At 36.3% G+C, this 26,395-nt stretch overlaps 1 protein-coding gene and 1 long non-coding RNA gene across 3 annotated transcripts in view; one reads left to right on the top strand and one right to left on the bottom strand.

Annotated features, from left to right (window-relative positions):
• CDH12 (cadherin 12) overlaps window positions 1-26,395 on the bottom strand; it is a 998,421-nt gene that overhangs the window by 659,628 nt on the left and 312,398 nt on the right. Inside the window, exon 2 of one of the 2 annotated variants that reach the window (XM_082453738.1) lies at window positions 18,656-18,739. The gene's annotated coding sequence lies outside the window, so the exon portion shown is untranslated. Of the gene's footprint in view, window positions 1-18,655; window positions 25,475-26,395 lie in introns of those variants that run through there. The other variant, XM_082453737.1, reaches the window with a different exon arrangement.
• On the top strand, window positions 369-6,065 carry LOC309656911. Its single transcript, XR_014261605.1, has 2 exons — window positions 369-1,580; window positions 2,078-6,065. It is a non-coding gene; the product is annotated as an uncharacterized lncRNA (long non-coding RNA).

Raw genomic sequence — 26,395 nt, 5'->3', positions numbered from 1 at the left:
TTTTTTTAAATTTGTTTATTTTATTTATTTATTTTTGGCTGCGTTGGGTCTTCGTTGCTGTACGAGGGCTTTTCTCTAGTTGTGGCAAGCGAGGGCTACTCTTTGTTGCGGTGCACGGGCTTCTCATTGCGGTGGCTTCTCTTGTGGAGCACAGGCTCTAGGCACGCAGGCTTCAGTAGCTGTAGCATGCGGGCTCTAGAGTGCAGGCTCAGTATTTGTGGTATGCGGGCTCAGTAGTTGTGGATCGTGGGCTCTAGAGCGCAGGCTCAGTAGTTATGGTTCGCAGGCTCTAGAGCGCAGGCTCAGTAGTTGTGGTGCATGGGCTTAGCTGCTCCACAGCATGTGGGATCTTCCCGGACCAGGGTGGTGTGATGCTATGCTCTTCACTCACAAGGAAAACTTTACTAATTTCAAGTCAAACTTGGGTGCAATGATGGGAAGATGTATACTATATAAATGTAATATTTACCTATTTTGTCTAGATTCCATGGAGCACTGCTTTCTCCTTATTGTACCGAATAGTAATATGTTAATCAAACCAAGAAATTCCTGCCTAACAAGACATCTCATACTATGATATAGGTCAGAGAATAGGAGAACTAAGAAAGAAGTGCTAATAAATATCTACTGCTCATTCCACAAAGACAGAAAATCCATAGAGGAAAAGAAGAGAAGTTCTCTTCAGATTTCTCAACTCTGGAATCTCCTTAATCAACAATCTTTTAAAAATGTGGAGATGAGCCTAGCTTGCCAGCTTTTTTCTATTTAACATAAACATTTTAATAAATCTCACATGGCTAGCTACTATTAACACTATTTCCTCTAGAAGTAAAGATTTCTATAGTAAAAACATAGAAAGGACATAATACCTCTGATTATACAACTTTACAGGTTTTGTGTAGAAGCAGAAAACTCTCTAAGGGTTGGCATTGTGGACTGGGGAGGTGGAAGCACGGCTCTCTTCAATCCTCCTTCCCTTCCCTCGCATATAAAACTACCTGAATTCCATTGAAATAGACAAACCACTGTCATGACTTACAGATAGTGTATTACTTTGCTAGGGCTGCTATAACAGAGTACCACACACTGGGAGGCTTAGACAACAGAAAGTAATTGTTTCATTGTTCTGAAGGCTAGAAGTGCCAGATTGTTAGCATGGCTGGGTCCTTCTGAGGACCATGAGAGAAGGATCTGTTCCAGGTCTCTCTCTTTGGCTTGTGGATGGCTGTCTTATCCCTGTGTCTTCATATCATCTTCTCTCTTTTCCTGTCTGTGTCCAAAGGTCCTCTTCTCATAAGGACACAAGTCATATTGAATTAGGGCCCATTCTAATGACCTCATTAATTTAATTACCTATTTAAGGATCTTATCTCCTGTCATACTCTAAAGTAATAAGAGTTAGGACTTCAGAATATGAATTTTGGAGGAGGACAAAATTCAGCCCATAACAGATGGCATTCCTGATTATTGGAAGCTGTGACCAAGAAACTGTCTTGCAGAAGCAGAGATAGCAGGTCCATGGCAGATATTTCCCTCTTACATTCAGAGTTCAGTGTGTAGGGTATGCAAAAGAGAAGGAGGTATTTGTAATGAGGTGGATGGAGTTAGAGTCTGTCATACAGAGTGAAGTAAGTCAGAAAGAGAAAAACAAATACAGTATGCTAACACATATATATGGAATCTACGGAAAAAATAAAATGTCATGAAGAACCTAGTGGCAAGATGGGAATAAAGACACAGACCTACTAAAGAATGGACTTGAGGATATGGGGAGGGGGAGGGGTGAGATGTGACAGGGTGAGAGAGTGTCATGGACATATATACACTACCAAATGTAAAATAGATAGCTAGTGGGAAGCAGCCGCATAGCAGAGGGAGATCAACTCGGTGCTTTGTGACCGCCTGGGGGGGTGGGATGAGGAGGGGGGGAGGGAGGGAGATGCGGGAGGGAGGAGATGGGAACGTGTGTATATGTGTAGCTGATTCACTTTGTTATAAAGCAGAAACTAACACACCACTGTGAAGCAATTATACTTCAATAAAGATGTTTAAAAAAAAAAAAAAAAGAGAGAAAGAGCCAGGCAAGTACTCTATTACAGAGACATCCAGTGAAGACAACAATAGGACACCGAATTTACCTTCCCAGACTTCTTTGTAGACAAACATCACACTCGAAAGGCATGCAGATCATCTATTATAGATAATTTTCCATTTTCTAAAACTTTCACTTTTTCATTCCTCTACCATTATGCAGGTTTTGTGTGTGTTTTTTTTTTTTTTGGTTTTTTTTTTTTGGAGAAATAAATCTTTAATGAATGTCCTTTAAATTTCTACTGTAACATTCTCACTGATGATTTCTGGACACCTGAAAATAAATGCTTTTTAATCTATCTAACTAAAGCAAAATGTTGCTTCTAATGGTGCCTCTTGCTATATTAATATCTTACTTAGGAAATTTTCCCCTTTTCTAAAATTTAAGATTCCCATAATACAGATGAAGCAATGGCCACTTAAGGCATCAAGCTGAGAAAATGCACTTCTGATGTTTGAGGGTTTTGTGCTTATTCAGTTTAATCATTTTAATGTCCTGTTAATTTTTATATTAATCATAAAAATTCTGGATTTTTCTAATGTTGAAACCATTATATAATTCCTATCACATTCTTTATTTGCATACATTAAAACAGAGTTATATAATATCCAGGATTCACCACAGACACTCATTAACCATTTCCCAACTTAGATTCCACTTCTGGGGTAAAATCATGAATATGAGAACAGAGAAAGATAATCGGGCGCAAAGACTGTTATATATGGCCTTGAATATTTTAGATAGTGCAAATAGATGATGAAGTTCTGTTTCAAAATTACTTGTCAAAAACACTGCTCATTCGTCATGATCTGTCTCAATGATTAGCTCTTCCAGGATGTCATGTTATCACTCCCATACCCCTGCACTGCTCTCCTCAGAAGTTACCAATAATTTTGTGTTTTGCCATCATGCCATTCTTTTGCTTCACGCACTCTTATGACCAGGGAACACACACTGAAGATCCAAACTCCTCACCATGGCCAACAAGCCCTGCAATATTTGGTTCCTGACAACCTCTTGGACTTCATCCTCTCACTCACTCACATTGTTTACTCAATCCAGCCACCCTGGCTTTCTCTTTTGTCCCTCACATATGTCAAGCTTGTTCCTCCTAGGACCTTTACACTAGCTCTTGCTTCTGCCTAGTAAACTCTCCCTACAAGTGATCACATCACAATTCCTCTTGGCCATTCATATCTGGGCTTAAATTATTTCACTTCAGAGATAGTTTCTCTGACCACCAATCAGAAGTGAATTCCTAGTGTCTTCCTAATACATCAACTTGCTAGTTTGACTTGATTGTACTTTGTTAAACTCTAATCATTTCTTATAAATTAATAATTCATTTGTTGATTTTCTGTCCCTCTCAATCACACTGTGAACTCCATAAAAGCAGAAAAATATCAAGTTTGTTCAACATTATCCCAGAGCAATCAAATCGGTGCTTGGAATACATCGGGGGAAAATTGTGGAATAAATGAATGAACCATTGGATGAATGCACATAATAAAGTTCATTCATGCATACATGAATATATGCTAGACACTATACTTGGCACTGAGAATCAATTTAAGGTTTAAGGAGCACACATTATTTCAAAGTTGCCATTACCATTGAAAGTAGAATAAAATTTTCAAGTTAGGTAGAGAAGATTCGGTTTCTCTATTCATTTAAGTTATTTTTGTAAGTTTAATTTGGACCTCCAAATATGTATGTGTTTCTTCCAATACCTTCTCTTGTAAGGAGGTATTTATTTCCACATCTCAAGTTCAGCTAGCCCTATGATTTAAAAGAAGAAATATAAATATCTGATACTTTCAGCAAGATCGGAATCAAGTTGTAATCTCTGCTTTCTCTAGGCTAAGAACTTAACCTTTTAAGTGTCCATATCTTCATCTAAAATGTAGTCTATACAGCAGTCACTAACCACGTGCATGAGGTATTGAGCACTCGAAATGTGGCCAGTGCAACTGGGGAGCTGAAGTTTTCATTTCATTTAATGCTCGTTAATTTAAATTTAAAACTTGGAGCAATGTGAAAGATTCCCCATAAGAAAAATCTGAAAATGACTTCGCTGATAATGATAAATTTACTTCCTATTAAATATTATACCATTCCCTTATGTTCCTATTAGGTAATGTGCAAACATATCACCATATGTGGTAAGAGGCCTAAAATCAAGTCCTGATATTATGTGTGCATTGGCATGGGGGGAAAACCTGGAGGGCCTCCAATGTCCTAATGGCAAGTGCTCCTCCCTACTGTGTTCCTAGGGATAAGATCCCTGCTCAAACAACCCTTCTAGTCATGGGGACCAGGCACAGTATCTGATTTTCCCTGAGGGGCAAATGTCAGTGTCCTGACAGCCCGCAAGATTGTTCACACAAGCCAAGCACATCCTCCTGCAGGAACCAGAGATCATCTCATCCCCTTGTTATTCTGAAGCCTGCCTACCACAGCCCTTAGCCGTTCATTCTTCCCAAGTGCAGCCCCCATGTGGCCCTGGGCAACGCAGTGTCCTCCTGTCCCAGGCTGCCAGTATATGGGACTAAGAACATATTGTCAATCTCACCTGTCCAGTGTCAGGTGTTCTGCTTTCAGCCATCACCATAACTCCAAGGCAGAGATCCCTCCACCAACAAGGTGAAAAGAAGGAAATCAAAACACAATTAACATTTGATCATTGTGCGAATATTCTTTTTGATGGGGAATAGTTTATATTTGTTCAGAGTATAAATTTAAAACTTATAAATAGCATCCCTATCCAATGGTCTATTATCCTAATCCAGCCTATTAACACTGTCAATAACAAGTATTTCTTTTAATTTTCATAATCAGTGCCATTCATATGCATATAATTTGAATAATAAGAATGCCATTATTCACTCATTTTTTTCTCTACAAAAACAGCAGTTATGAATGGTTCAATTTAATATTTGAAAAACATTTTTTCATGCTAAATAACAGTGTGTAAAGATGCCGTATTACTTTACTGAGCAGCTGGTATCCAGATTCCTCCTAGTGTTGCTTTAAGTCTGGCAGGTCCCAGAAAGTAAAACTCCACTTTCCAGATTCTTCTGAAGCTAGAACTTCAAGTGGTTTATTTACTGCCAATGAGATGTTCTCTAAGATATTTGAATTCATCTGGGAACAAAGTTACGCAGAAAGAGAAAGGCCAGTGATGTTAGGATCACCCAGTTGCTGGTCTAGATCTGGCAGTAGGCACGGGTCTCAGCCAGCTCTTCCATCACAGCTTCCGGACACTTGGTTGTACTGAAGGTCATGTGTTCCTGCAGCTAACCATGCTGTGCTGGATTCTTTTATTTTTTTTAATCTGATTAAGTTCTAAGAGCAGAAATTTTAGAGCTACATTCATTCATTCATTCATTCATTCATTTTTGGCTGTGTTGTGTCTTCGTTTCTGTGCGAGGGCTTTCTCCAGTTGCGGCAAGCGGGGGCCACTCTTCATCGCGGTGCGCGGGCCTCTCACTATCGCGGCCTCTCTTGTTGCGGAGCACAGGCTCCAGACGCGCAGGCTCAGTAATTGTGGCTCACGGGCCTAGCTGCTCCGCGGCATGTGGGATCTTCCCAGACCAGGGCTCGAACCCGTGTCCCCTGCATTGGCAGGCAGATTCTCAACCACTGCACCACCAGGGAAGCCTTGTGCTGGATTCTTGATCCACGAATCGTGACTAAGATGGTTCGGTCCTGGAGCCAGCCCTTTTCCTCCAGTCTCTTTATTGTACCCAATGGAGAGAAGCCCTGGGCAGACCATTCCTTTGATGTTGCTCTAAGTCTCATTCCAGGAAGTCCAGAGAGTCCTTGCACCTCCTACCCTAACATATTTTTAAATGTACTTCTGCATAAAAATTAACTTTCTGCTTAACATAGTGACATCTGTTATGTTTAACTGAACCCTCGATTTATACTAGTTTATTGGAGTGAATCACCACGATTATGCACCCCTCAACAACACAGTTTTAGGTGTACCATGACTGGCAATTACTTCTATCTTCATCATTTCACTGCCTTGCAGTGATGCAATGGCTAATTTTATATGATTGAACTTTTTGAACCCACTTAAAGTACGATGCCATATTTCATATACTTTTGAATCATACCTAAATCTTCTGGGTCCCAGAATCACTGATGATGATCATACCTCTCAACTCAAATTATAAGCTGAACATTTAATGCAATGTAAGTGCTGCTTATAATTTGGGCTCATTTTATGTAAATCACTGGATGAATCCTTTTTTAAAATCTATTTTTCCCTGAATAAATGTCCTTTGAGGTGATCTAGAAGTTGAGTAAAATTCTGCCATGTAATCAAGGATGGAAGGGCATAAATTTGTTCCTTTAAAGATAGAAAAGTATATAGATCCGCTGAAGTGGGAGGAAAGGCTGAGTAACTGAAAGGCCAGTGTGATAGGAATGCACTGGACTGAGAATGGGCCACTGGGCAGAGTGGAGACAGGACCGGAGATGAGGCTAAGGGACCTTGAAATCTGCAATTTACTATCAGATACCCACATTTATACAGCCAATAAACCAACATGATGAGATGGTCAAACAAAAGGAATGTGACAGATTCCGGGGATGAGAAAGGTGTGAGGAACAGAGTGACTGATGTCCGTATGGTGAGCAGTGAGATGGTCCAGGGTGGGGGGGCCTGGGTGTGTGGATGGGCAGGTGAGGAGGGGAGTTCTGGGCAGAGTCTGAGCAGGTGAAAGCCCCATAAGTGAGTAGGGCTGTAGCTGAGAAATGGAAGGTTTTGTAGTGCATATGGTTTAGCACGGAGTACAGGATGGAGATTGGCTCTAAATAAAGCTGCAAAACCAATAAAGACCGTGAGGAGCCTTGTAAGATATATAAGGTCAGGATAAATTTATCACTAGAATTGCCTATTGCTGCTCTGGAAACACAAGGAGTGCTCTGTGATATGGTAGGAGTTTTGATTTAAGTCATAAGCATACCCCAGAGACATTTATGCCAAGTTTCAATATTCCCTAGCTTTAAGAGGACGCAGCTTGTTGTGAAATGAAATGGGATGATAATTAAACTATCAGAAGGCCGCAGCACAGCATCTTGCACTACGGAAGGAGTACAGGTTGCAAAAAGGAAACTCCCTTTGGCACAATGAACAGAGCAGTTATCCTATATTTCACCTCTTCTGTCAGATCCAAGAGATACACAGGACATATGCTTTCTGTCTAGTTTCAAAGGTGTGCTTAGAAGACAGGCATACCTTAGGGGCAAGAGGAAGAATGGATTTCAAACAACATAGAAAGATGGAATAAATGTCATGCTTAAAAAATGAATTTCTCCATCTGTCTTGTCATAAGCAGCAGAAACTTTAGGAGCCTACTGTTCTTTGCAGAAAAATTTCTTTACAATGTTTATTAAGAATCTTTGAACACTGACCATGTTAATATGCTATTCACATGTGGGAAAATAATTATTAAAAGCTAGAAGAGGAGATTATATTTTTGTAGATATTAATTAAATTAACAGGGCTACAGGGCTCTATGTGTTATGTACAAATAATTCATTATTTCCAAGGACCCTGTGTCTGCCCACTGTTTAAATAGCAGACAAAATATGACAGTGATGTCTTGCTATGATACAATGAGTCTGACAAGTTGAGAGATACATATATACACATAGACACACACATAGATACACACATAGATATAGACAGATATATATATATATATATATACTCATGTAAATATATAGATATATGTGTGCATCTATATGTCAGAAATAGATGTTTATTTTAAGACATTTTATTAAATGAATGGTGAAGTAATTAGAACAACATAAGAAATAAATTTGGAAACATGAGAAAAACAAAGTTTAGAAAAAACAATCACTGAGAATATAATGGAATTTATGAAAAAATATATAAACTGAGCATGAACTTCTTAAATGTTTGCAATGAGGGTTAGCTAGCTTGAAATGAAAGGAGCCCTATGATTTCTGGCATCAGAGAAATATAGAAAACAGTATTCCATTCTCTCCAAATTCCAGAGGAAAACGAAGAAGAGCATAACCTATTTATTAAAAATCACTTCAATTGATTTTTTTAAACATCTTTATTGGAGTATAATTGCTTTACAGTGTTGTGTTAGTTTCTGCTCTATAACAAAGTGAATCAGCTATATGTATACATATATCCCCATATCCCCTCCCTCTTGCGTCTCCCTCCCACCCTCCCTATCCCACCCCTCTAGGTGGTCACAAAGCACTGAGCTGATCTGCCTGTGCTATGCGGCTGCTTCCCTCTAGCTATCTATTTTACATTTGGTAGTGTATATATGTCAATGCTACTCTCTTATTTCGTCCCAGCTTACCCTTTCCCCTCCCCGTGTCCTCAAGTCCATTCTCTATGTGTGTCTGTGTGTCTTTATTCCTGTCCTGCCCTTAGGTTCATCAGAATCTTTTTTTTTTTTTGATTCCATATATATGTGTTAGCATACAGTATTTGTTTTTCTCTTTCTTACTTCACAGACTTCAATTGATTTTTTACAGGGTAGACACTGTTCTAAGTATTTACAAATAGTATACACAGATATTAACTCACATAATCTTTATAACAACCCTATGAAATGCAATACTCTTCTTAGATCTATAATATTCTATATTATAGAAAAAAGAAATGAGGCATGGAGAGGTAAAATAACTTTTCCAAGTTTATACTACTAATAAACAGCTATGCTGGATTCAAATATAGAGAATCCAGCAGGAAGCCTATGCTGGTACTTTCTACAATTTTGTGCCAAATCTAAGACATCAAACTACCAGAACCTAAACTACCCAGGCAAACTAAAATGCCCAATGGAGTAGAAACTACTTTGTTACTCAGAGTGAAATGCAAATGCTTCATTCATCATATAAGTTTGATGAAATAAAAATGTGTTTTTTTGACTCTGAATTGCATGCTCTGGGGAAAGTGCTGAAACCTAATGTAGATTTATTTTGACCTGCGCCACATAGAATCTTTCCTTGGTAATTTGAAATGTGTATGACAGTTTGTTTTAACCATGAACCACAAGTATGTCTCTATGTGCTTTAAAATAGCATAAGAATCCCAAATGGGTTAAAGACAAACTTATATTGCACCTAAATAATCTGCATCTCCCCCCACATTTTAGCTGCATGACTGGCTGTAAGAAGTAAGATCAGTGAGAAAGCTGTTGTTGCTAAGGATGCTTGTACAAGGAAGTGAGGAGGGAGGGCTACAGCATCGAAGCTGTAACAAGTAAGGCTGTAGGATCAGGAGAAGATGCAGAAATCCCAAGAGTGGAACTGGAATATGATAAAAAGTCATAAAGAAACTCACAATTGTAATAAGAGTCGATGAAACTCAGCGTTGCCAAAGAGTCTGCGCATAAAGATGCAAGGAATATTATCAAGAAATGATGATGTAGCGTTTCTGACCACTGGATGTGGAACAACGTACATCACTGCCAGGCTTCTAGAACTGCTTAGTGTTTGGATGCCAACTTAACTTCCTCAGGATACTCAGTCTCTATAGGAGCCAGAGCATGACAACAGTGGAAATTAGTGAAGCATTTCAGATGTTTTGCCATTCTAAATATCATAGATAAATATTGAGATTTTTATAGAGTTAGAAGGAGTGATTCTATTTTGATTAAAAACCAACCAGGTAATTCCTTCAGATTTATTATACATACAAATTGTAATCTTTCCTATGTTATTATTGCACTCTGATTTTTCAAGAACTATATCTTTGTGATATCCAAAGATCAGATATAAATCTACTTTGAGGCATCTCATAGGGCAGTTCCATTAATAAGATATATAGTTAATAAGTTTGAAGAAACTTTATACCTTTATCTACCTACCTATACTGTTAAAAATAGATGTTTTAAAATTCATCTACTTATATTTTCACCATGGGCATTTATTAAACAAACATTCAAATATTGCATATTATTTAAGATTAGTTTCAGCCAGCGCCCCCAGATGATAAGAAGGCACTTGTCCCAAGTGTTCTTTTCATAGTGGTATGAATTGCAGTCATAGATTGTATTGCAATAAGATACAGATACGCAATCAAAATGTCACGCCTTTGTTTTCAGACCTGATATGACTTTTCTCGTGAGCAACACCATCTCCAGTTTAAAATTCTGTTACGTCTAAAAATTTAAGTAGTTTGTGAAGATGTATATCACGATATTTGGGATATTGTTCAGTCTTTCACGTCCCTCCCTGGGCTTGTATTTAAGATAGAAGGGGCTCATGTGACCTTGTAGAGTTGGGAGGAAAGAGCTTTCTAGAACGGTGGTGATGCTGCCTTGTGGGGTGACTGGCATCTGCTCAGGTATGTTGAGTCGAGTTGCTCCCTTGAGCTTACTTGTTACATATTGTTGACACTTTCAGCTAAATAAACATGTTACCTATTCTTCTCAGCTCAGCCAGGCCCTTTCTCTGTCAACCATGCTGCACCAGCCTCTTCATTCTCCTGAGGCTGCAGGCGTTGGAGTGGCCGCCTTGTACATGTGTTTTCTCGAGTACCCAAAAGCACTGAGAAAAGATTCCTTTGCCCTCCCTGTGTTTAGCTCCATCCTTCAATGAATCACCTTGCATGCCCTGAGATGAACGGATCCTTTCTGTCATCACCATCTTAACATGCTTCCCCATAAAACCAGCCAGCAAGACTGCCCTTATGTCATATTTTTCTCAATTGACCATGGGGCATTAAGCCTCGTGACTTAGCTGCTGTGGAAAGCACCATTTGTGCTGCCATCTTCCCACATCCAGCTTTCATCATCACAGAAATATAAGAGCAATTTCATGATTTCATTCACCACACCTATCCCTTAATACTAAATGGGAGCTAAAGGTATTTAGAAAAATTTTTTTCTTAACCACCCCTTTCAAGCTACTGCCTTGATGTTGAAAATTAACTCTGTCTTTATTTTGTCTCCATTGTTGTCTCACAAAAATTTTGCTCACCAATCCATCAACATTGCTCTCATCCATGTAAACAACAAAATTTACGCTGTGAATTCCAATGGTCTGTTCTCAGTCCTGATTTTTTTTTTTTTTTTTTTCAGATTCATCAGCAACACTTGACCCAGTTGAAACACTTCCTTCATGTGATGTCAGGACACCTCTCTTCTTGTTCCACTCCTGCACTGACCCCTTTTTTTTTTTTTCAGTTCTTCTTCACCTCCCTGACTTCTTTTCACTATAGCACCCCTGAACCTAGTTCTTGGATCTTTACTCTTCTCTAAACTTGCTACATTAGAGACCTAATCCTGTATCAAGTTGTTTAAACCCATTTTATTGTGAGGATATAGTAATGGCTAAGAGCGTGGTATCTAGGGCTGGACTGCCTGTGTTAAAATCCGAGTTGCGCCACTTACCAACTATGCAATCTTGGAAAACATTACTTGACCCTCTTAGTCTCACTTTCCTCCTCTGTAAAATGAGGATAGTATTATTAGTACCTGTCTCATAAATTTGTTATGAGGATTAAATTAAATGAGCCATTACATACAAAAAGCTTAGAAAAGCACCTGATATATAGGGGGTTTTATATTTTTGTTTAACAATGCATACAGGTCGAATGTCATAGGATTTATACACCAGAGGAACTCATTCCTGAATTTCATATAAATATATCCAACTGCCTAGTCAACATTTCTTTAAGATGTTTAAAGGCAGCTCAGACTTTGCATACTCAGTTAATGGCAAAACAATCCTCCAACTTCGCAGGCCACACATCATGGAGTGACCCTGGACCTCTCCCATCTTTTCACACCACACATATAATACGCCACCAAATCATCTAGTCTCAATCTTCCTACTTCTCACTCTTTGGTCTGCTATCTCCCAGTTCCCAGCTATAATCATGGCACACCTGTGTTATTATCATTGCCTTAAGAAGGATTCCCTAATTCCAGGGCTGTGCCCCTGTAGTGCATCATCAACACTGCAGCCAGAAAAGTCCCCTTCAAAGATAAGAGGCATCATGGTACTGCTCTATCCAGGTCCATCCAATGCCTTCTGGTCTCACTCAGAGGAAAAAGCAAAGTCCTTACCCTGCCCATGAGGTCCACTGTGTATCAAAGCTCATTTCCTGCACTCCTTCCCCACTCTCTCTCTCAGCTTCTGTCGCACTGATCTTGCTGGGTTTTGATCATGTACATCAAATAGCTCCCACTTTTTCACCCTGAAATGTGTAGTTGACTTCAGAATGCTGTTCTTCAGATATTTGTGGTTGCTCCCACATTTTTCTCACGTCTTTCCAAATGTAATTTCATTGGGAAGACCTTCACTTAACCATGTTTTTAAATACTGCAAAATACTATTTCCCCTTTGCCCTCCAACACAGAAACTTCCTATCACTCTTCTCAGCTTATTTTTGGCATAGCATTTCTCATTTTCTATAAATTGATTTACCTATAATTTAAATATGATTTATATGTTATATAATTTCTTTACTTTTATTCTTTTCACAAAAATGTAAGCACCAACATGGTTAGTAATTTTTAATGATATCTTTCACAAATTTATACACTACCCAGAGAGAGTCCTTGGCACAAAGTAATGTACAGATTGCTTTGAATAATATTTTTGAGTAAATTAATCCATGAATCTATAGTATAATTTACCTCCCCTCCCTACCAAGCATTGGATGCTTTATTTAAACTAGGGAGAAAATCATTAAGGAAAAAAATAAAGAGCATAAGTGAATTAATTTTTGTCTGCATGTCACCCACTCTACAGAAGTATCTGAAATATAAAAAAGAATTTTAAAATGATATTAAAATACATTTAAAATATATCATTTCTCTCTATTCTCCCTATTTAATAATAATTTAAAAATAATTTTGGTATGTAGACATAGGTGCAAATATTTGCTCTTTTTAAATAGTAGCTTATTGTTTTTAGCAGACTCTGGGACCCATAAGTTTGTGATAAAATAGCAGGCGTTATTATGAAGTCAAAAGTGATTTAGCCCATTTTTAGTGCAAAAATATACAGTAAATTTCTCCCATTTACTTAATACTGGTTTTAGTTTATGTGGCAACGAAGCCTCACTGAGTCTCAAAGTTCAATGCCTTCTTTGCCTCGAATTGGTCCTGGGAAATTCAGTACAATGTTGTTAGAAAACAGATAAAGGAACAACCAAATGCAATGATATACAATACAACAAAGCTGTTTTACTCTAAAATCATTACACAAGCTTGTATCAAAGCACATGGTACTTAATCACCATTCCAGAGGAAGGAAAAGTGGTAGCTAAAAAGATATCTGAGGGCTTCCCTGGTGGCGCAGTGGTTGAGAATCCGCCTGCCAATGCAGCGGACACGGGTTCGAGCCCTGGTCCGGGAAGATCCCACATGCCAGGGAGCAACTAAGCCCGTGTGCCACAACTACTGAGCCTGTGCTCTAGAGCCCGTGAGCCACAACTGCTGAGCCCACGAGCCACAACTACTGAAGCCTGCTCGCCTAGAGCCCCTGCTCTGCAACAAGAGAAGCCACCGCAATAAGAAGCCCGTGCACCGCAACAAAGAGTAGTAGCCCCCACTCGCTGCAACTAGAGAAAGCCCCCATACAGCAACAAAGACCCAACACAGCCAAAAATAAATAAATAAATACATTTATATATATTAAAAAAAAGATATTTGGACTAAATTAGAGTAGTATAGGATTACCTGCCAAATGGAAAGAAAGGTTATTTGTCCCAAGCTTGAAGTAGAGAAGAGGGTTCACCCACTGCAGAGGTAGCCCAAATTAAAAGATGTGCTATTTTGCTCTGCTTTTCAAAGACAAGTTGTGGCGTTCCAAAATGTCAGATAAAATCATGTTCAAATATGAACACAAAATACATTTCAATGCTAAATGTAAATATATATTTTAATTTTCAGCCACTCTGGGTTTACAACACTATAAGCTCCCCTTAACTCAAATAGATAATTAGGTATTGGCTACATTAAAAGAATCATTGCCAAGGGATATTTGATATTAAACCAGGGAATCAGAAACTGGAATCTACTTGCATCTCCTTAATAGGCTCAATAATTATCCTTGAAAAGTGATTTTACTCTTCTCTGCTCTGTCCTGGTGTTTTTATAAAATTGCCAAGTTCAGTTGTATTATGAACGTGATTTAAAAGAATACCGAGACAATTAACAAATTAGTACTTTTCAAGAGCTTTAAAATTTGATTAAAGTTTCTATCTTCAACAAAAATTGAAACCTCTTACTGTGCATGATTTTACTCATTTGCATCCAAAGACCTTTGATTAGAATAATTTTTCAAATATAAACAATTAGTAACAGGCCATTTGTTTACTAAATGTTGTAGAAGAGACCCAGCTGTCTTTACCTGCTTCATTTGACTATTCTGAATGTACAACTTTCTCATAACATTTCACTATTTAAACATGTTTAACTAAACATGAAGATCTTTTGGGATTGGATATTTTAAGGTTATCTTCCATGTACTGTCAAAGAAGAAACATGTTTCAATCTGAGAAAATGATTAGCTTTTCCACATAAGTTGACTCCACTTTTAATACACCCTTGAAATAGATCTCATCACTTACTCAATTTATTAGGATGTAGAAGGGGCCTTTTTAAAATCAGCTTTAAAATTATGTTCTGCTGACTTGCAAATGGCAGGTCAGCGCTAACTGAGAGAAGCCTTAAAAACTCTTGACACATTTTATCCCTGCACAAGATTGCGTGCTCTCTGTGTTCTAATCCTTGGCTTTCCAATATTGCCTTTATGAGGTTAAGAAGATGAATGATCATTGCTTTTAATCCTCACCATGATTTATGAGCCTCTTGGTATCCTTTCCCCAGAGCAGCTACAACTGTGCGGTTGTTCTGCCTGCTGCTTAAATTACAGACATCTGCAAAGTAAATTCGGATTGTTGTCCCATAGACCATAACAAAGCATCCTCTTCATCTCTCCTGCAGGATTTTTTTTTTTATTAGAACAAAGACCATGTGCATTTTTACTTGCCTGTGTACTGAAGAATTTTAAGCTAAACTGAATGATAGTACAACGGCCTGAATTATGACCTGTCACATAACATCAAAGCAGCATGACATATAAACAGGACTACCTTAAAGCTAGAAAAAAAAAAACCCTCCCATTTATTTATATCTTTCTTCTTTATTTAAGGAATACCACCTTTAGGTTCTCAGAAGGAAGGTAACCTTTAAAATGAGCTAAAAATATGTGCTATGGAATAAAGAAGCAGGTAAGTGACCTGAGTCTCCAAGCAAGATTTTAAGAGCATCTTGTGGATATTTAAAACTAAATATTGAGCAAACAAAGAGAAAATTACATGAAGGAGAATCCATGGAAGATTGGGGCATCATATTTTTAGATTTTTTTTTTTTTCTTGTACTGATATCACTGGTACTAAACCTGTTTTAATATCCTGGAAGCATGTCACAATCATGAGTAACTGGAACAATTCTTTCTTCTGAATAAAAAGCCTAGCAGAGTCTAAGTTGAAATAGTCAACTCGCTCTGTATTTTCCTTTCTTTTCTGTGCTTATTATTCTGTGTCAGTGATGAATCATAATTCCCAATGACAAGTCCATTGTGCAATCCTAACAGGCATGTTTCAAATGACTAACCTTTGACAATTACCCAAAAATAGAAATATTCCAGCATTTATTTTCTTCAGATGTGCTAATTGCAACCCAAACAATAACCCATCAGGGGAAAACTACACTAACAAAAAAAATTTTTTAATAATGCCTTACAAAGTATATTTCTTTCTTAAATAGATGGCTCTGCAGTTCATTTTTGAACCCTACTGTCAACTCAGCAGGATGTTGTGAGCGCTAAAACCAGAGATGCTCTAACCAGTCCTAGCTGAGCAGATCTGTTGCTCCCTCTGTGTCCATCAGTTTGTGTTTCACCTCGTCACCGCTGAGGCGATATTCTCTTAGCGTCAGGACCTGATATTCATACCCACGACCTAAAGACTTTATTTTTCAAGATAGAGCCTTGATTTGTTTGCCTCTGTGTCAGTCTCTGTGTTCATTCCCAACCTTTTCCTTTTGCAACCGCACTTCACCTCTTTGTCCTATTGAAATGTTATAAAATTCACCATATATGAAATAATATTACATATCTTCATGCCTTTTATACATCTATACCCTCTTATTTACATATTTGTATGCACTTCTTTTTAAAATCAGCTCAAATGGCCTTTTCCTGTGTTTTCCCTTCCCTTTCAACCAAAACATGCAGAATGGAATCCCATCCCAACTTCTTCTCTGCAATCATAGCATTTTTCATATTGAAACAAAAAAGGATTCTGTAAATAGTCAAAGAGTGCTGTTTGACCATATGAAAAAAACATGATTTATTTCTTTTCTTTTTTCTTTTGACATAATTTATAAAAATAATCTAATTACTTATTAGGCAATCATGGACATAAGCAAGAAGTGAGTAGAACAAACGGTAAATTTTGTGAAATGTTAAAGGAGAAATAGATCGCTCTTTCTTTGTTCAGAAAAGAATTTACAGAAGGAGGTGCTGGGATTGTAAACAGGCCCCAGGGCATTAATGTATTCAAAAATAAATTAACGGTAGACAAATATTTTAATACTAAATTTGTTTGCCTTGACACCTACATTGTCAATGTTCTTGGATATCACTGTCTATTTTTTTTTTCCTTTTCTGGCCACGCCATGCAGCTTGTGGGATCTTAGTTCTCTGACCAGGGATTGAACCCGGGCCACGGCAGTTTAAGTGCCGAGTCCTAACCACTGAACCACTGGGAAGTCCCTCAGTCTATTCTACTATATCATTCCACTGAGATTACTTTCAGGTCTATTTTCATATGTGAAACTTATGAAAACCCTTATGCTAAAAGGGAAACAATTTCAAGCCATTCTCTTCAAATGTCTTCTGCATTAATTTAAACGCTCTCCTGATTGAAAACAAGTGAACATTCTAATTTCTTTAAATTTATTCATTCTCAAGTTATTACCTCTAAACTATTCTTAAGTAAAATGGTTATCAAACTCATGTATTTCTTTTAATCTTCGCTTATAGCACAGAGAGAACCAAAGGACATTTAAAAAGAGTATGTTTCTCTTTTATTTGGATCTTTGGATGTTTTAATGCTTCATTAAGCTTTAAAGTAAAAGACGCAAAGTCTTGCATTAATAATTAGAATGGTATGGTATTCCTTTTTTACTACTCATTCTTGTATCACAAATAATATTTAGCTTGATGAAATCACGGTTTTGTAAGAAGGATCAGTTGCTGGTTAAAGGAATAAAATGTGAAGTGTTAACCTCTCTTACCCTATCAATCCTAGTATAAGTTCTGGAATAAAATCCCCACTCCAAGATTATTTAAAATCAGAGATTTAAAAATTATTCAAATTTTCTATAAAATACAAAGATTTTACAAAGTAAAAGTAAGCTATTTCCTATAAGGTAGATCTGAATATTGATGAGAACAAATTGAAGGATAAATGGATGACAATAAGGAATAGGAATCAGTAGTGTTTGAAATATAAAATGGTTAATCATTTTATTTCAAAGTTTTAATACTGAAAAATTTTAAAACTTGTCCTCAGATCTGACAAATTGAAATTAACTGATGTTGTAAAGGTAGATGAAAGCATAACATTTTTGAATGAATGTATCTCATCAAAAAGTTAAAAACAAAAAGAAAAGGTATAATTTTTCTATTTATTAAATATGAGTATGCGGAGAGACTTTGAACAAATATCACAGCAAGATCCATAAAGCCACATTAGCTTAATTACATAGTTGCCTTATCCCTTTAACCTTTTCTTTCTGAGCTATTATATCATGGTTAATCTTAATTGATCACTGATTGAGAACTGAGAAAATGAAACTTGTTTTGACTGTAGCCTAAGAATAGATGCTACATTTACCAAGCAAGGAGTGTCAAGGTGATGTTTTAATTATTGTTTCTAGAAGGTTAACTGTAAATGTCTAAATCTCAGGGTTTAGATTTCTCATCAGCAAAGGAAAATCAGCCTACGATTGCCTTCTGAAGAAACAATTGAACTAGACTCTGTCATATTAATATTAATAAGGACAAGAAAATTTGTGACATTGTCTCTTTGTTCCTGTGTCAGAGCTTCATCTGAGGTTTGCCTTTGAAATAAGACATACCCAATTTAACAAAAGTAATATCCACTAATTATGAGGGAGTGGGCAAAGTGTCATAAAAAAGAATATAAAAGAAAGAAAATCAATTTATGTTCTTTTGGAAGTACATAGCCACTAGGTCTTCTCAAAAATCTGCATGTAAATTGAAACAGTGTGAGAAAAATATAATAAAGTAGCTTAAATGTACAGGATCCTTGCTAAAAGAAATGGTTACTTAGGTTTCATGGTTCTGTTATTTTATGTCAACCACCTGTAAGTATATAAACAATTGAATATTCTGATTTCTAATGAAACAAATATTTTAAATAGTAAAGAAGTTTTAAAAAGAATTTGAATTTTAAGGTATTTATTAAGAGGTTAAAAGCATACAGCTTGATGATATTTAAATGTCACTTACCTTTAAGAAGGCTGACATCCTTTAAAACTCGAAAGTGCTATTGAGTTCCAAATGGACGATATTCCCAAATAGAGTCGAACAGAGCTGGAAAGACAAACATACACAGAGTTGTCATGTCAAATATGTTTTCCTAACATATATTTTATAATATTTTATATTTACTTAAAAGCTTCAAAGACAGTTCAGAGTTCTTATATACCCCCATCTAATTTCTCCAATTGTTAGTATTTTATATACAATAGTTTATTTGTCACAACTTTTGATACATTGTGAAACATGAACTCAAATAAACTAATATAGATACTTCTTTCTGATTTCATAAGTTTTTCTCCTAATGTTCTTTTTCTGTTCCAGATGTATTGAATTTAGTCTTTACGTCTCCTCACCCTCTTCTGGACAGTGATAGTTTCTCAGATTTTCCTTGTTTTTGATGACCTCATGCATCTTGAAAAGTAGTGATCAGACATTTACATGATATCCTTCAACTGGAATTGTCCTGATGTTTTTCTCACATTAGACGAAGGGGGATGAATGATCTAATTTTTTTTCATTAGACTGGTTTTTGGAGGAAGACTACAGAGGTAAAGTCCTTCTCACCACTTCATATCAAGGGCGCATGTCAACCAGCATAACTTATTACTGTTGATACTAACCTTGATCAGCTGACTGAGATAGTGTTTGTCTCAATTCTGTACTGTAAAGTGACTTTTCTTCTCCCTTTCTATACTGTGCCCTGTAGAAGCAAGTCACTAAATGCAGCCCATGCTCAAGGGTAAGTAGTCTACTTCTCTGTGGGGGAAATAACTACAAAATTTATTTGAAATTTTTTCTGTAGGAAAGATTTGCCTATTTTCCCCATCTTGTTTGTGTAGTCATTCATTCAGTAATTTATGTATATCAGTGTGAACCCATGGATATTTATTGTGTATTTTGTGTTATAATTTAATTCCACACTATTTTGTTGCACAATTTGGTCCAGCTTTGGCCTTTGTGAGCTCTTTTCACTTGGCTTTGTATCTTTTAGACATACCACATCACTATGTTTATCGAGCTTACATTTTCAGACTCCTTTCTTAACTTCTGATACTCTAAGATAGTCCATGCTAATATTATATGCCCTAGACTCAGCAATATTTCAAGGACGCTGGTTGCTTTTGTTGGAGAATGGTCTTAGGAACCAACATCTAGGCACTAGGTGTTTTGCTTGCTACTGGAACACCATTGCTTCTAAACCTCTTCCAGGGACTGAGCTAGGAAATATGTTATTTATACTAACTTGTGTATATTCATATATCCATAATTGTTTCTGATGTTTCTAAACATTATTTTATACTGTTATCTCTGACTCTAATCCCATCATATATTTCAAATAAACAGCATCTTGGATTTAGTAGAATATATTATTGGAAACACATCTTACATTTCTGTTTGAAATGTTTCTATTTGAGTAATATATTGGGAGTGAATCTAAAAAGATGTCCACCCAAGTGAGAAAATACATGCCTAGTGTCTGATTCTGAAGAATCTTTGGGAAAGTTCATGGGCTTTTATTGTCATTCATTCCTACTGAAGTTCCTCATGCTTGCAAAAGGAAAATAACCTTTAATAATGTGTGCACACAACCACAGCTTCCTGATTGTTTTTTGTCAAGTGTCATAAACAGAAAAAATAAAAAGAGCATGAGGAAATATAGATTAGTTATTAACTAATATATTTTTTCTGTTGATATTACTGTGTCTAGGCTTTATATGATTAGATTTTCTTTAAAGGATGAAAAGTCTGAGATATCAAATTTACCTATCTGAGAAATTTTATTTTTAATAAATTTATATAATAATGAAAATTAATACATATATATTAGCCATTATAACTAAATTCTAATCAGAATGCTTAGAAGCGCTTACCATCATTTTTATCACAAAAAAGTTGAGTGGAAAATATGGATAACAATAGACTAGATTGATAATCTATATGGGATAACTGTTATTTTCTGGAAGTAAAGTAACTTAATCATTTTTATCCTGGTGTGATGGACTGTATGTTTATGTTTCCCCCCCAATTTCGTATGTTAAATCCCTAACTAATCCTCTTGTAATGGTGTTTGGACGTGAGGCCTTTGGGGGACAATTAAATTATAAAGGTGGAGCCCTACTGATGGGATTAGTGCCCTGATAAGAAGAGACATGAGAGAGCTTGCTTCTCCCATGTGAGGATACAAGGAAAAGACAAACCAAGAAGAGGACTATCATCAAGAACAAAATCTGCTGCCACCTTGGTCTTGGACTTCCCAGCTTCTAGAATTGTAAGAAATAAGGGTTTGTTGTTTAAGCCACATAGTTTATGGTAATTTGTTATCGTGGTCCAAGAAAATGAAGACACCTGGTAACATATAAAAGTTTACCTGTCAAAAAATCTTTAGGATTATAAACCGTTAAAATACTAAATTCAAAAGAAATTCTCAGACATTATATACCATTAAATTCTATTTGAAACTTTGGTTAAAAGGTACCAGGACCTCTATCAGTTTCTTCTGACTGTGGCAAGAAATTGCCACAAAGGTAGGGGCTTAGAAACAATAGAAATGTATTCTTTCACAGTTCTGAAGGTCAGAAGTCCAAAACCAGTATGACTGAGCTGAAATCAAGGTGCTAGCGGGGCTGCTCTCCTATCAGTGTCTAGGGAAGAATGCATTCCTTGCCTGTTTTAACCTTCTAATGCCTGCCGTAATGCTTTGTCTTGTGGCCACATTATTCCAGTCTTAAAGGCTGGCATCTTCAAATTTCTCACTCCTCCTTAACATGCTTCCCCCTCTGTGTGTTTCAAATCTCCCATATGGTTTCACTTATAAGTATACATGTTACTGCATTTCGGGCCCATTCAGATAATCCAGGATAAACTCCCCATTTAAAGATCCTTAGTAAAGACCATTTCTTGCCATATCAGGTAACAGTCATAGGTTTCATGAATTAGGATTTGGCTCTAGTTTGTGAGTCTATTTTTCAATCTACTACAGATTACTTTATAAATTTCCTTCCTATCCCCTTCTATAGAAGAGAAAAAAATATTAGGATAAAACAATTTCCTCATGAGTCTATTTCACGTAAGATAGTGTATATAGTTCTGGTAACATTAGAAATATAATCAAACACAATGAAAAAGTGTTTTAAAACACTGTTTAAGATAATATAGGATAGGCATAATTTTAAGTTGCTTGGAGAGATGGATATTTCTTAATATAACTTAAATAATTGATTAGTTCTTTTCCTTGTAGACTAGGATCATTGATAACCTACAATTATGTTGTGATAAACTGAATAAAACTACAGAACTGATGTTTCAGAATTATGGCTCTATAATCTTTAGAAAAAATCTTAACTAAGCAAACCTTCACAAAAAATTTAGAGGAAACACCTTATAAATTCTGAAGCATATTACATTTGTAAATTATTACTATTGGCACAATTTATCTCTTCCATTTGGTCAATTTTCAAGGGACCCTGACACTAAGAAAGTGACTAGCAATAAAGTAAGAGGCGTTAGCAATAAAGGAAGAATGGAAGCTGATAATTCAGGAAATTATCACAAATAAAGGCATGAATGGTTTAGTGGGGTTTAAATTCCCACCGCTGTTAAGAGAATCCAGATCGCAGGGCATATGAAGTAAAGCAACTAGAGATGAGATACTTGCATGTAAGGGGTATGTAGAAGAGTAGCCCCACCTATGGAATGAAATTAGAAAAATCTTCTACCCACCAGTTCTGAGAAGCTACACAAATATCAGCTGCTCACCACGCACCACAGATAGAAAAGATGTCGTCCTTGAGAAAGCAGATGGTAAGTGTGGACCTAATGTGCATATGAAGTTTAAATTCATATGCATATATGGTATAGGGACTCCAACCCAAAATCTGAACATGAAACTTGGTATGGCACTGGTGAAACCAGCAGAGACTCGGCAGAGCAAACGCAAAACATCTGAAAGAGGTTCTTTCACAATCTAAGACATTAGACTCCCATGGTAGGGGTCATGAGAGGAAGACAGAGAAAAAGCAAAACACCATGAATGAAAGTCAGCAGAAGCAATTAAATGAAAGATTTGTTTCTTAAGAACTAGAAATAATAGAACAATCCATAAAAGTCATATCATAAATATATTTAATTTCTTCTGAGTTAAAAAATAAGGGAAAAATTATAAGGTAAGAGCATGTCAGAACTATAACAAACAAATTGAACCAAAAAAAAAAAAAAATATATATATATATATACATACCTAGAAGCAATCTCATGAGCCATGTCTAGCTAATCCTAATACTCATTTGAAAGAGCAAAACCCAAGAAGTATACAGATTATGCTGGAAATATAAAAATAAAAAAGTTCTCCCTATCAGATATCAAAAATTATTATAAAAGAAAGAAAAAAATATTGTACTGCTACTGGCACAGATAGAGCCCAAATGATTTATTCAGTATAAGAGAAAGTTGAGAAGTAATGTTATACCTATATGGAAACTTGATATAGAGAAGAGATGCCATCAAAATTAATAAGAAAAGAACAGAATATTAAATTAAATAAGTGGTGCTGGAACAATTTGCTATGCAGATGCACAAAATGAAAGTAGATTTCCTTCATCATACAACGCACAAAATAATTTTCAGATGTGTAGAGAAACAAAAGCTTAAAATATAAAAGAAAATACAGAATATGTTATGAAATATGAATTAAAAAGTTTTCTTTAAGTGAAATTTTAAAAGCACAAGTCAAAATGATACATTTGAATTAGAATTAAATCATGTATTCAAAATTAAACTTTACAAACAATAGGAAAATCTATGTCAGGGACTGTGAGAAGAACTTGTAATTTATGGAACAAAGTTTAGAGTATAGATTATATTAAGAACTTCAATAATCAATAAAAACATTACATTTACAAGGCTATAAGCTGGATATTTATATAAAATAAAAACAGGACTGCCAGTAAGCATATAAAAAGAACTTCAACTTTAGCCATTATCAGGAAGATGCAAAATAAACAGCAATAGCATATTATTTCACACTTAATTAGACTAGCAAAAAGAAAAAAATTTAAAAAGTTAAATATAAAGCCTGAAATTATTAATAATTTCAAGGGAATGAAGTGATGGAAACTTTCATATAGAGTTGGAAGTGATCACTAACACAACTGCTTTGAAGAATAATTTGGCAATATCTGGTAAAGGTGAAAATGCAGGTAACCTCTGCCCCAGCAATTCCACTCCTGTATGTACATACTAGACTAATTCTTGCACGTGTGCACAAAAATGTTTGCACAAGAATGTTTGGTGCAACTTTGTTCAAATTCTTAAGGCAATTAGTATTTTTGAAACCTCTTGATTCATAACAAAGGCAAATAGAACTAAATGCCTTATATATTTCAACTGAACTTAATCATTTTTACTTATAATTTATTGGAAAATATGTAAACTATTTTTGATATCTGCATGTTCACATATATGTATAATTGTATGTTTGGGAGTTTGTGTGCATGTGTGTTAAGGATATACGATGTCAGATAATAAGGGTAAAGGTTTGCTTTATTATGTTGTAATCATAGTTAAGAATATCATACCCAATTTATTCAAGAACAATCACAAAAACAAATCAGATTTATGTATTACTAAGTTGAGTTATGAATACATAAATATTTGAAATCACAGTGGGCCAGCACCATGAACTTTAATAAAAGAGGATAACACTAGAGTCAGGAGAAATATCATACTTAGCTAAAGCTCTGAGGTGACAAAGCAGTAAGACCAGACACACATTTTACCAGTAAAGAGAGTATATTAAATAATTAGATAAACTCTCTTGTATTCTTCTGCCTGCTTCTGGCATAAAAAATAAATCCCATTGTAATTAGCTAAACTACTTCACTGTGGGTAGTGGTAAAGATGTACAGCAATGAAAATAAATGACACTAGAAAGACATAGGCTGAGGGAAGTGTCAAAACACAAACAAACAAAACAGATAGTATAATAGTTGTGCTTCAACAAGACACAGGGCATTAGTTCAGCATAAGCACAGCCTGCAAGAACACGGTTCATGAAATCATTTTAGCTAAGGTAAGAAAACCCAGGACTAATACTAGCTGAGGACAAGTAGTTATCAAAAATTGGGCAAAGGGACTCACTGCAAAAACTGCAACTTTGAAGTAGATCTTGGAAGATTAATAGCAATTTTCCAAGGAGAGAAAATATGAGAAGGGTTTCAGAAGGAAGGAATAATGTGGTCACAAGTGGAGAGGTCACTGGGATCTGAGCATCAGTGCACCTTTGGGATGGCCTCAAAATAGAGTAACTGGTTGAAATATTACAAAAGTGGTGGTCAACAAATCCAAGTCAAAAAAAAAAAAAAAAGGTCCAAATCTGCTGCCACAAATTGCAAAGAACACCAGATAATTACATTTTTCTTCAGTTTGTTTTTAACCCTGATCTAGCCACGGCACTGCAGTACAGTAATTCATTATTCCCTTGTCTCTACTCTCTCCTTCCTTGTCTTCTTGTTTCTCTATTTACATTTTACCAGAATCTAAGTCAACATGATTCTTTCCTGTTCCATCAACCAAGCATCTAGCTACTGAGGGAGAAAATATCTCACAATTTTATAGATTCATGCCAGTACAGATGCCTGGCCTCCAACCTGAACTGGGACCTCCATGCTTCCAAGCCTATTTTTCATGGATTTTTTTAAATCAACTTTCATGATCATTCCCACAGCAACTCTCTGTAGAGCTACCCCTAGGGTGTTCAGGGCCCTGAGAGGTATTTTTGTGGGCTTCTGTCTATATAAACAATTTTTAAAAACTCTGTTCTATAAAATCAATGGACTCATCTGAGATATGGTGACATATTAATAAAGATTAAGAATAAGAGTACAAATGAGGTATTAATGGTTTTTTTGTTTTTTTTTTTTTACTGCCCAAACAGTGCATGTTAACATTATTCTTAGTGTTCAAGGACCTCCTCTACCTTTTCAGGTTCAGGAACCATCTTGGTGTCCTTTGCTGTCAAATGCATCATTACTGGCTAATTTTATATGCTTCCCCACAAGAAAATGGTAGCAGCAGTATTATTATTCACAATGACTCTTCGGAGTCTGTTTATATTGAAACAATCAGATCTTTTGCCTCTGCAGTTCCCTAATGCCACTTACTAATGAAGTTTATATCATTACTCATCCATCGTACTGTCCGTGAATATTGGCTTTCAGTGACTCTCTCAAAGCTTGTGTCTAGGTTTTGATAATGACAACGGATGCAATTCTTTCTTAGATTAAGTAGAAAAATGGGAAAGATTATTTTTTTCTGAGACATATTAAATTTGCTATTTGGAATTTTATAGCATAAATGTAGAACAATACATCTTCTAACCATGGCTTTTCCTGCACTAGTTACCATAATCCTTAAATTCCTAGAATGTGGTCAAATGCGTTGGCCTCTCCTTGAACCTCCACTCTCCCACTAGATGAAACAGTGGGCAAGGGACATAGCAGAGCAAGAGGAACAGTCCACTGGCACAAGAAACGCTTGTCCTTTGTTCAACACAGCATAAGACTAACCCAGAGTAGCGTGTGTCATCACACTGATCGAAAACTAGAGAAAGCACAATAATCACAGTACCTAGCATGATGGCTAGCTGTCACTAGTGAGCAATGGTCTTTAGGAGCCCACCGAGAGAGGCTCAGTCAACCCTGGAGGACTTCC

This window comes from Balaenoptera physalus (genome assembly GCF_965194825.1).
Source record: "Balaenoptera physalus genome assembly, chromosome: 3".
NCBI classification, from domain to species: Eukaryota; Metazoa; Chordata; class Mammalia; order Artiodactyla; family Balaenopteridae; genus Balaenoptera; species Balaenoptera physalus.
The sequence above is the reverse complement of the archived record's forward strand: the minus strand, read 5'-3'. Positions and strand labels throughout refer to the sequence as shown.